Genomic DNA, 10,320 nt, shown 5'->3' on the forward strand with positions numbered 1-10,320 from the left:
TTATACAGGTTTAGGATAATGATTAAATGTTGGTTAAAATCCCAAAGAACCTTAAAACACCCACAAACACACACAGTCCTTCCTTCCTTCCTTTGCCCAGTCTGATCAGTCTCAGAACATGCCAATCAGAATTACTGCCCTCCAGAAGAAAAAGAACGGAAGTCTGCAGCTCACTTTTCCCAGTATCTCTCAGTCACCTGTGCACAGCTGGGCAGATTTTCTGTGGTTCCCAGCACCATAAACTGTATTGCTGCAATCTCCAGTTCTTAATCCAGAACCACATGGCACCTTCTCATGGCCCACCAGCAAGAGTCCTTTCACCCCTTTGTTTCCTGCAGGGTCTTGCATTGTCCTCATTCCTAGTGCTGCATTGTCCCTTTCTCACTGTCTAGCATTGTCCCCTGTCCTTCATGGTGGCCTGCCATTAGTTTAAAAAATCCCAGCCTAGGACCTCCTCCCACAACTGAATATACCTGCCAGCACTCCCATAGTTTTCAGCTTTTCTGGGCTCCTATAGTAAGTCTGAGCAGGTGTGGCCCTGTGGAGCGACCCACCGCTAAGCTTTCACACAGGTCCTGTAACCAGGGGGAGCTGCCTCCCAGTTACATCATGGGTCAAAGTTATGCATACTTTCTGGCTTCCTTCTGTCTGAAAGACTAGTCTGCTGTTATTGTTATACAAAATGTTTTTTGCATATCGGATATGAAGCTGGCCTGCAAAATATCTCTCAATGGCCCTGCTCTATGTGTCCATTCCCCAGCTAGGCCTATATTCCTAGACACCCGAGGTTCTGGACTCCATTACAGGATCGTGCCTTTTATTATGTGTCTGTCTTTGTCTCTTGCTATAGCCTTTGTTTTTGAAGTCTATTTTTCTGATATAAGTATTGCTGCCACAGCTTTATTTTCATTTCCATTTGCATGGAATATTTTTCTTCATCCCTTAACTTTTAGTCTGTGTGTATCTTTTGCTCTTATGTGGGTCTATTGTAGGCAGCATATGCGTAGGTCATGTTTTCTTATCCATTAAGCTACCCTATGTCTTTTGCTCAGAGCATTTAATCCATTTACCTTTAAAGTTATTATTGATAGGTACTTATTCGTTGCCATTTTATTCTTTATACATGTGTACCCCTCTCTCTATTTTTTTGTTCTTTAAGCAGGCCCTTTAACATTTTTTTGCAATATTGTTTGGTGGTAATGAACTCCTTTAGTTTTTTAAAAATCTGTGTAGCTCTTTACTTTGCCTTCAATTTTAAATGATGGCCTTACTGTGTAGGGTAGTCTTGGATGTAGGTTCTTACTTTTCATCACTTTGAATATTTAATGTCCCTTGTAGCCTGAATTGTTTTGTTGAGAAATCAGCTGATAGCCTTATAGGAGCTCCCCACTTGTTACTCAGTCCTCTGTTTCATCTAACCTGCTGTTGATTCCTTCTAGAGTATTCTTTATTTCAGACATGTATTCATATCTGACTGGTTCTTTTTTTGGTTTTTATGCCCTTTTTAATGCTTATTATCCCTTTGTTTAAATTCTCACTGAGATCACCCATTCTTCTAAGGTCATTGAGCATCCTTATAAGCATTGTTTTAAACTCTGCATCTGGTATCGTGGTTGCTTTCATTTCATTTAATTCTTTTTCTGGGGATTGCTCTTGTTCTTTCATTTTGGGCATATTTTTTTATCTCCCTATTTTGTCTGACATTTTTTTGTTTACCTCTGTGTATTGTATTTGCTATGCTTCTGTAGGGAAAATGGAGGCAGTCTGGCTTCCTCACCCAGGTGTCTGGGTAACTAAGGGAAGCAGTGTTCCCATAATCTTGAATGGGCCTGATAAGTGGTATTCTCATAGCCTTGAGACTGGGCCTGATAAATGGTTCCCATAACATGAAGTGGGCTCACATGCTCAGAATCATTGTATGTTATATAACTGTGGCTTGACGCTAGCTTTGCTTTCCTCTAGTACTTAAGCCAGTAGGGGCTTCTTACTAGAGAGACAGGCAGCTTGCAGTCTCGCCCATCAGTGAATAAAGGCATGTCAAGCATCCCCACTGCTCCACAAATTTTCTCTGTCTCCCCAAATCTAGAGTGGACCTACCAGGCCTTGGCAGGCTGTAACACAGCCTCCCAAGCCTGTTATGAGGGCTTTCTGATGTAGGTGCCTTGTGGGTCTCGGTGTTGCAATCTTTTGGATCACCTGAGCTAGGTGCTGCAGAAATCATTCTTGTGTGGGTTATGTGTTTTCAACTGTTGCAGTTGTTTCTTGAATACTATTGGACCATTGTGGGGAGAGTTAACCTTCAGTCTGGCTGACTATAAAAATAGACCTCTTTCACCATGGATGAGTCACTGTCAAGGGACTGCCCTCTGAGGGGGATTTGTTCCTGGCAGGGTCTGGTGTCTGCCAGAGTACTCTTTTGACTTTGCCATTTGTGTGGCTAGTTAGGTTGAGTTCTGGTGTGGTTTGAAGCCCAACACTGGTTGTGTTGGTTCTTGGCTCTTCTTGGCCAGTGTTCCTGTGCAGGCCTCTATCAGAGATTTTGTGTAATCAGTATTGGACTACCTGTCTGGGCCTACCATGTTTTTCACTGTTTGTGCCTACACCTGCATTTGTGTGGGAAGGACCAGGTTGTATACCAGGATTAGCTTCCTGAACCTCTGATCTGAGAGGTATATTAATAAATTCCCAAGGCTTCCTGATGTTGGCTACTCTGCCCAATCTCACCCCAACCAATGCTGAGGTTGTTTGGACTTCTCCAGAGTCTTATGAATACATGCTTTTGGGTGGGTCTAAGCTGGTTGTGCCCCCCTGCTAACCTTTTCACACAGTTCAAGCTTGGTAATGAAGGGTTACTGGGTTGGAAGGATGGGCTAGTGGGTTTCCTAATTGAGTGCAGCATGGTCAGGAACTCAGTGTGAAGTATGTGGCCCCTACTTGGGAGCCATACCAGTCAGTCTCTGCTAGAGTTCCCAACTCTGGGTCTCCAAGGAGAGTGCACCAAAGATTCAGTTTGGGTACAGCCAGCTGTCCCCACTGCAGAAGCAAGCTCAGCAGGGCAGGGCCACCAGGACTTGGGCAAAGAGATCAAGAAATCCTTTCATAAGCAGTAGCACTGGCTGAACCATGGAAGGGGGTTGAGCTGCATATCTTCCCTTAGCTCTGAAGCCATACCTGCTCATCTCTGGACTGGAGCCTCTGAAGGTCCCAGCTTCAACCTGCATCCCCTTTCACCTTCGGAACTGAGCCAAGCAGGAAAGGGCCAGTGGGACTTGGAAAAACAGATCAAGGCAACACTCTGCTGGGGGGTGGTATGGACCCTGGCAGGTGAGTGAGTTGCACACCTGCTCCTAGCTCTGTGGGCCTTCAGAGACCCTGACTGCAGGTTCCAAGGGAGTCATGTTAATGGTCCAAGCTCTGAGCTGTACCATCTCTCCCTGCCCACACACTGAACTGAGCTCAGCAGGACAGGACAAGGGATTTGGGAAAATAGATCAAGGCAGCCCTCCTCTGGGGGTGGTGTCAGCCTATGGGAGTGGGGAAAGATGCCCCCCCATTCCAAAGCCACACAGTTCAATGACTCTCTGAGAATCTGCCTATAGTTTCTCCCCCAAAATAGTATACCGTAGTTCCCTGTTTGGCACAGCTGACTAACTGTCCTTTCTGTTGGACTTGAGCTTGTCAGGATGGTGTCATCAGTATTTGGAGGACCATGTTAGTGCACTCCCCAACCTGGTGCTGTAAGAATAGGAATGGCCAGCCCTGGGAGATGGTTCCTGAGGGCAGTGTGTGATGTTGACTCAAGACTGAGACCTGGGAAGACTACCCTCCAGATTTCTCTTCAGAGCCACGTCACCCAGATCTCCTCTTTATAACTCCCATATGCCCTGAGTTTCAGTCCCTCTACCAGAGCCCTGGGTGAGTGTACAAGAGTGAGTTCCTATGCACTGGCCCTTTAGGTGAGCTTGTGGGATTGTAGCCGATTCCCTCTTTCCTCTGGAGGGTCCCCATTGATTTTTGGTGCTAGATGCTATGCAGTCTCCTCTTCCTGTCCCTGGTGCTCTGGTTTGGGGGTCCTGGTGTGGGGTTGAGACTCCACATTCCTTAAGGGAGGCTTTTTCTGCCAAGATATCCCTCTGGCTCTTAGCCATCACACCTGGATACAGAGACCAGTTCTATCCTTCTTACCAGTCTGTGCAGCTTCTTTTAGAAATCATTGGATATACTACTCTTGTCCAGCTGTCCTTCAGTTGGTCATTCAGGTTTATTACTCTATAATTTAGCTGTAAGTCTGGTTTGGTACCTGGAAGAAGTGTGTGTAGCTTCCACCTACATTGCAGCCATCTTGGATCCCCCAACAAATACAAATCAAGAAGAAAAGAAAGTATTGCAAAATAAAAACAAAAACCAGTACATTGGTTCATCCACTGAGGCCATAGAGATTGAAGTTTCTCCTTTTGGTTTCTCCTTAATAAGACAAAGAATTAATATATCATGATATATTTTATGCCTCTTTTTAAAGAGTTTTGCCTTATTTTGCTGTACTTTCAGGTGGTTTCCAGTTTCTTGCTGCCTCCAGCAATGTTGGAAACCAAGCACACAAGTGAGCCAATGACCATGCAGTGAGCATAAATCTCTGAAACCTGTTTCAGATCTTCTTTTTCCTATGGGATAAATTTTGATGAGATCATTGGGTCTTACAGTGTGTGTGTTTTGAAACCTAACAGCTATTGAAGATTTCTTCCCTGAAAGGCTGTAGTAATTCACAGCTCAGCCTGACAAGCAGTAGTCAAGGATAATTTTTCATTCTTAAGGACAATAACATTTTTTTAAAATTGAAATAATTGGGGAGACATAGCTTAATTAAGTTATATAAGTTTCAGGTATACAATTGTATATCATCTGTGTATTGTAGGGTATGTTTACTACCCCAAGTCAAGTCTCCTTCCATCACCATTATCACCCCATACTCTCTTTTACCTTCCTTATCCTCCTTTCCCCTCTGATAATCATCATACTGTTGTCTATATCTGAGTTTTTGTCTTAATCCCTTTAGCTTTTTCACCCAGCCCTCCAAAAGCCCCTGCCTTCTGACAGATGTCAGTCTGTTCTCTGTCTATTAGTCTGATTTCTATTTTTTTAGTTTATTTTGTTCATTAGATTTTGCTATTCAGTGAAATCATATGGTACTTACCTTTCTCTGAGTGGCTAATTTTACTTAGTGAAATGCTCTCCAGATCCATCCATGCTGTTTCAAAGGATAAGATTTCCTTATTTTTTTATGGCCTAGTAGTATTTCATGTGTAAATGTACCACAGCTTTTTATCCACTCATCTTCTGATGGATACTTGGGTTGCTTCCAAATCTTGGCTATTGTAAATAATGCTGCAATGAACATAAAGATGCATATATTCTTTCAGATAAGTATTTTAGATTTCTTGGGATATATTCCCATAAGTGGAATCACTGGGTCATAAGGCAGTTCCATTTTTAATTTTTTGAGGTAACTCTATACTGCTTTCCACTGCAACCAAATTGTGCTTTTCTATTGATTTGTCTTAAAAACTGACTTGTAAAACTTATCTGCATGACATTTTCTGTTCTGAAGGGTTTTTTTTTATTATTATTCTCCCCTTTCTCTCCAGCATTCTCTGTTGCACTATACATTGTCATTTCTCAATTGACATGTATCAAACATTTTTCAAACAATTCCCAGAAGATCTTAGTTCTTATTCAGTTATTTTTCACATGTGTTTTCCACCAGTCCTTGTGCCAGTGCTTGTACTGCAGTGTCCCCACTCATGAGTTCTCTGGGAGTTTAGTGTCAGAGTTTCTAGGTAAGATTTTTATCACAGCTTGCTCTATAGGAAACTTCAGTTTTGTAATTGTGTCCAAGTGTTCTGAATGTGTTTTCTTTTTAGAGATCTAATTCTAGCTGGGATCAAATGAATCTTGATTGCTTCTGAATCTCCCTCATGGAGATTAACCTGGTTTCTGAACATTTGTTGTTGGAGAGCTAGGTACTGGCTTCTGTGGAACAAGTACAATCCATTTTGGTACTGTTGTATCTCAACCAACTTATGCCAGGGTCTCTGTGCCCTGTGGAGAAAGGGGCTTCCTTTAGATTACAGTAAGCAGGTGTGCCTGGTGGAACCCACACCATATACAGAGGACAAAGAAGCAGAGTGTCAGTCAATACATGCCCACAGGCCATGGGCAAAGGGAGGTTTTGGGACAGGAGTCCTAGCCTTTCTGAGTACCTTTCTCCTCACTGACTCTGGAGAAATTTTTGAAGAACTGCATAGAAAATCAACAAAACAAGCAAAAAAAAAATAATCAGAGACATTGAAATTAAGAAAAAACTGACAGTAACCAGAGGGGATGTGGGAGGGGATAATGGTGGGGAAAAAGGGGTAGGGTTTTCAGGAACAACTATAAAAGACACATGGACAAAACCAAAGTGGGGTAGGATTGAGGGTGGAAGGTGGGGATGGCTGGGGTGAGGGGAGTGGTGGATGGAAAATGGAGACATCTGTACTTGAACCACAATAAAAAAGAAAAGAAAATTATTAAAAAGAAAACCAAATCACAATTTTACTTCTACAGAGATATAACTGACACACAGCACTGTATAAGTTTACAGAGTACAGCATAATGACTTGACTTACATATACTGTGAAATGATTACCCCAGTAAGTTTAGTTACATCCATCATTTTATGTATATACACATACATACAAAGAGAAAAGAAAAAAAACCCTGTTCTTTGTCCTTGTGATAAGAACTTTTAGGACTTACTCTCTTAGTAACTTTTAAATATACCATACAGCAGTGTTCACTATAGTGATCATGTGATACATTACATCCCCAATACTTGTTTATCTTATAGCTGGAAGTTTGTACCTTTTGACCACCTTCATTTAATTTACCCATCCTCCACTTCCACTTCAGGTAACCACAAATCTGATTTATTTTTCTATGAGTTTAGTTTTTTAAATTTGGTTTTCAGATATTACATATTCATATGAGATCAGAACACAGTATTTGTGTTTCTTTGTCTGACTTATTTCACTTAGTATAATACCCACTACGTCCAATCATGTTGTATAAATGGCAGAATTTTCTTTATTTTAATGCCTAAAGAGTATTCCACTGTGTGTGTATGTATATGTGTGTGTGTATACATATATGTGTGTATCCATGTATTTTTATCCATGGACACTTACCTTGCTTTCATGAAAGCAGAAATATTTTTTAAAATTGAAACCTATATAACTAGGGTTTGAATCCTTTAACATCCCCAACTGTCCATAAATGTCTACTTGTCAAATGAAAGAGCTGAGAACTATGTCTTAGTGGCACTTCTTTCTTCCTATCTATTTCATCATCTAATTTAAATGTATATCTAAGTGATGATACTATGTAGAAAGTTTGAATTATTATACTAAGAGTATGATGAATGTAAGAAAATTTGCTCATCTCACTATTCACAAATAATCTCCCAAAATATTGTTGTGGTTTCTCTCTTTCTCTCTCTCTCTCTCTCTCTCTCTCTCTCTCTCTCTCTCTCACACACACACACACACACACAATGCCACACAATGTGGCAGAAGAAAGGCCTGCTTGAGTGTGGTTGGTGGGGTAATATGGGTGTAATAATTTATAGTTCTAATTTAAATATTTCACTTAAAATGTCATATGGTGTGCTTGAGTGTGATAGTTATGTTACAGAATTACATGCTTATAATTTTGTAATAAACAATCTTGTAATAAAAAAGGATGTTATTTGTGCCAAACCCAGTATGTATATACTTTTAAATTTTATATCTATATAAAATTTGACTCATATTGTACATTAAATTCTCTTTTATTTAACATTATATTGATAGCATTTACCTATATCATTAAATATTCTTAAAAATGTAAGTTTTAGATAAACTTTTTTCATACTTGTAGTTTTTTAAAAAATTACTGATGTTCAAATACAGTTGTATCTATTTTCTCACCACCACTTTCCCCAACCCTCCTCACACCCACTGCCCACCCTCAATCCCATGCCCCCTTGGCTCCTTCCATGGGTGCCTCATTCATGTTCATTTATGTCCCTTTCCCTTCTTTCCCACATTATTTCCCTCTCCCCTGCCCTCTGGTTACTGTCAGTTTGTTGTTTATTTCAATGTCTCTGGCTATATTTTGCTTGCCAGTTTGTTTTATTAAGTAGGTTTCACTTATAGGTGAGATCATATGGTATTTTCCTTTCACCGCCTGAATACTTCACTTAGCATAAGGCTTTCCAGTTCCATCCATGTTGTCACAAAGGGTAGGAGCCCCTTCTTTCTTTCTGCTGTGTAGTATTCCATTGTGTAAATGTACCATGGTTTATTGATCCATTCATTTACCAATAGGCAGCTAGGCTGCTTTTAGCACTTGGCTATTGTAAATTGAGCTGCTATAACATCGGGCTGCATAGGTTCTTTTGAACTAGTGTGTTTCAGGATTCTTAGTGTATAAACCCAGCAGTGGAACTGCTGGGTCAAAAGGCAACTCCAACTTTAGTTTCTTGAAGAAATTTCATACTGTTTTCCACAGAGGCTGCACCAGTTTGCATTCCCAACAGTGTACTAGGGTTTCCTTTTCTCCACAACCCTGCCAACACTTATTGTTTGTTGATTTGTTTATGATCAGCCATTCTCACTGGTGTGAAGTGGTATCTTATTGTGGTTTTCATTTGCATCTCTCTGATGGCTAGTGATACTAAGCATCCCTTCATAAGTCTCTGGGCCCTCTGTATGTCGTTCTTGAAGTGTCTGTGCAGGTCCTTTGCACATTTTTTGATTGGATTCTCTGTCTTCCTGGAGCAGAGTCATGTGAGTTCTTTATATATTTTGGAGATCAAACCCTTGTCTGAGATATCACTGGCAAATAAATTTTCCCATACAGTTGATTCCCTTTTCATTTTGCTAATGTTTTCTTTAGCCATGCAGAAGCGTTTTATTTTGATGAAATCCCATTTGTTTATTCTTTCCTTTATGCCCCTTGCTTTAGGGGACATATTAGTGAAAATATTGCTGCATGGAACATCTCAGATTTTCCTGCCTATGTTCTCCTCTAGGACTTTTATTGTGTCATGACTTATATTTAGTTATTTTATCCATCCTGAGTTTATTTTTGTGTATGGTGTAAGTTGGTGGTCAAGTTTCTTTTTTTTTTGCATGAAATTGTCCAGATCTCGCAACACTATTTGTGGAAGAGGCTATTTTGATTCCATTTTATGCTTCTTCCCCCTTTGTCAAATATTAATTGACCGTAGAGACTTGGGTTTATTTCTGGAGCCTCTATTTTGTTCCATTGATCTATGAGTCTGTTCCAATGCCAGTACCAGACTGTTTTGAATACCGTGGCCTTGTAATATAGTTTGATGTCAGGTATGGTAATCCCACCTATTTTGCTCTTCTTTCTCAAAATTTCTGTAGCTATTTGGGGTCATTTATGGTTCCGTATAAATTTCTAAAATGTTTGTTCTAATCTTTGAAATATGCCATTGGTACTTGAATAGGGATTACATTGAATCTGTAAATTGCTTTGGGTAATATAGACATTTTGATGATATTAATTCTTCCAACCCATGAACATGTTATATGGTTCTATTTATTTGTGTCTTCCTTAATTTCTTTCTTCAGTGTTGTGTAGTTATCTGAGTAGAGGTCTTTTACCTTCTTGGTTAGGTTTATTCTTAGATATTTTATTTTACTCATTGATAGAGCAAATGGTTTTTTTCCCCCTGATTTCTGTTTCTGATATTTCATTGTTGGTGTGCAACAATGCCTTTTATTTCTGAATATTGGCCTTGTATTCTGCTGTTTTGCCAAATCCACTTATTAGATTGAGAAGTTTTTTTTGTGAAGTCTGTAGGGTTTTCTATGTACACTATCATGTCTTCTGCAATCAATGAGAGTTTTACTTACTACTTTCCAATTTGGATGCTTTTATTTCTTTCTCTTGTCTGATTGCTGTGGATAGGACTTCCAATACTATGTTGAATAGAAGTGATGAAAGAGGTCATCCTTTTCTTGTTCCTGATCTTAGTGGCAAAGTTGTTAGTTTTTACCCATTGAGTATGATGTTGGCTGTAGATCTCTTATTTGGCCTTTATGATGTTGAGGAATGCTTACTCTAGTCCCACTTACCTGAGTGTTTTTATCATAAATGGGTGCTATACCTTATCATATGCTTTTTCTAAATCTATTGATATGATCATGTGGCTTTTGTCTTTGCTTTTCTTTATGTGAATGTGTTACATTTACTGATTTGTGAATATTGTAC

Source organism: Phyllostomus discolor, chromosome 9 (assembly GCF_004126475.2).
Source record: "Phyllostomus discolor isolate MPI-MPIP mPhyDis1 chromosome 9, mPhyDis1.pri.v3, whole genome shotgun sequence".
Classification (NCBI taxonomy): Eukaryota; Metazoa; Chordata; class Mammalia; order Chiroptera; family Phyllostomidae; genus Phyllostomus; species Phyllostomus discolor.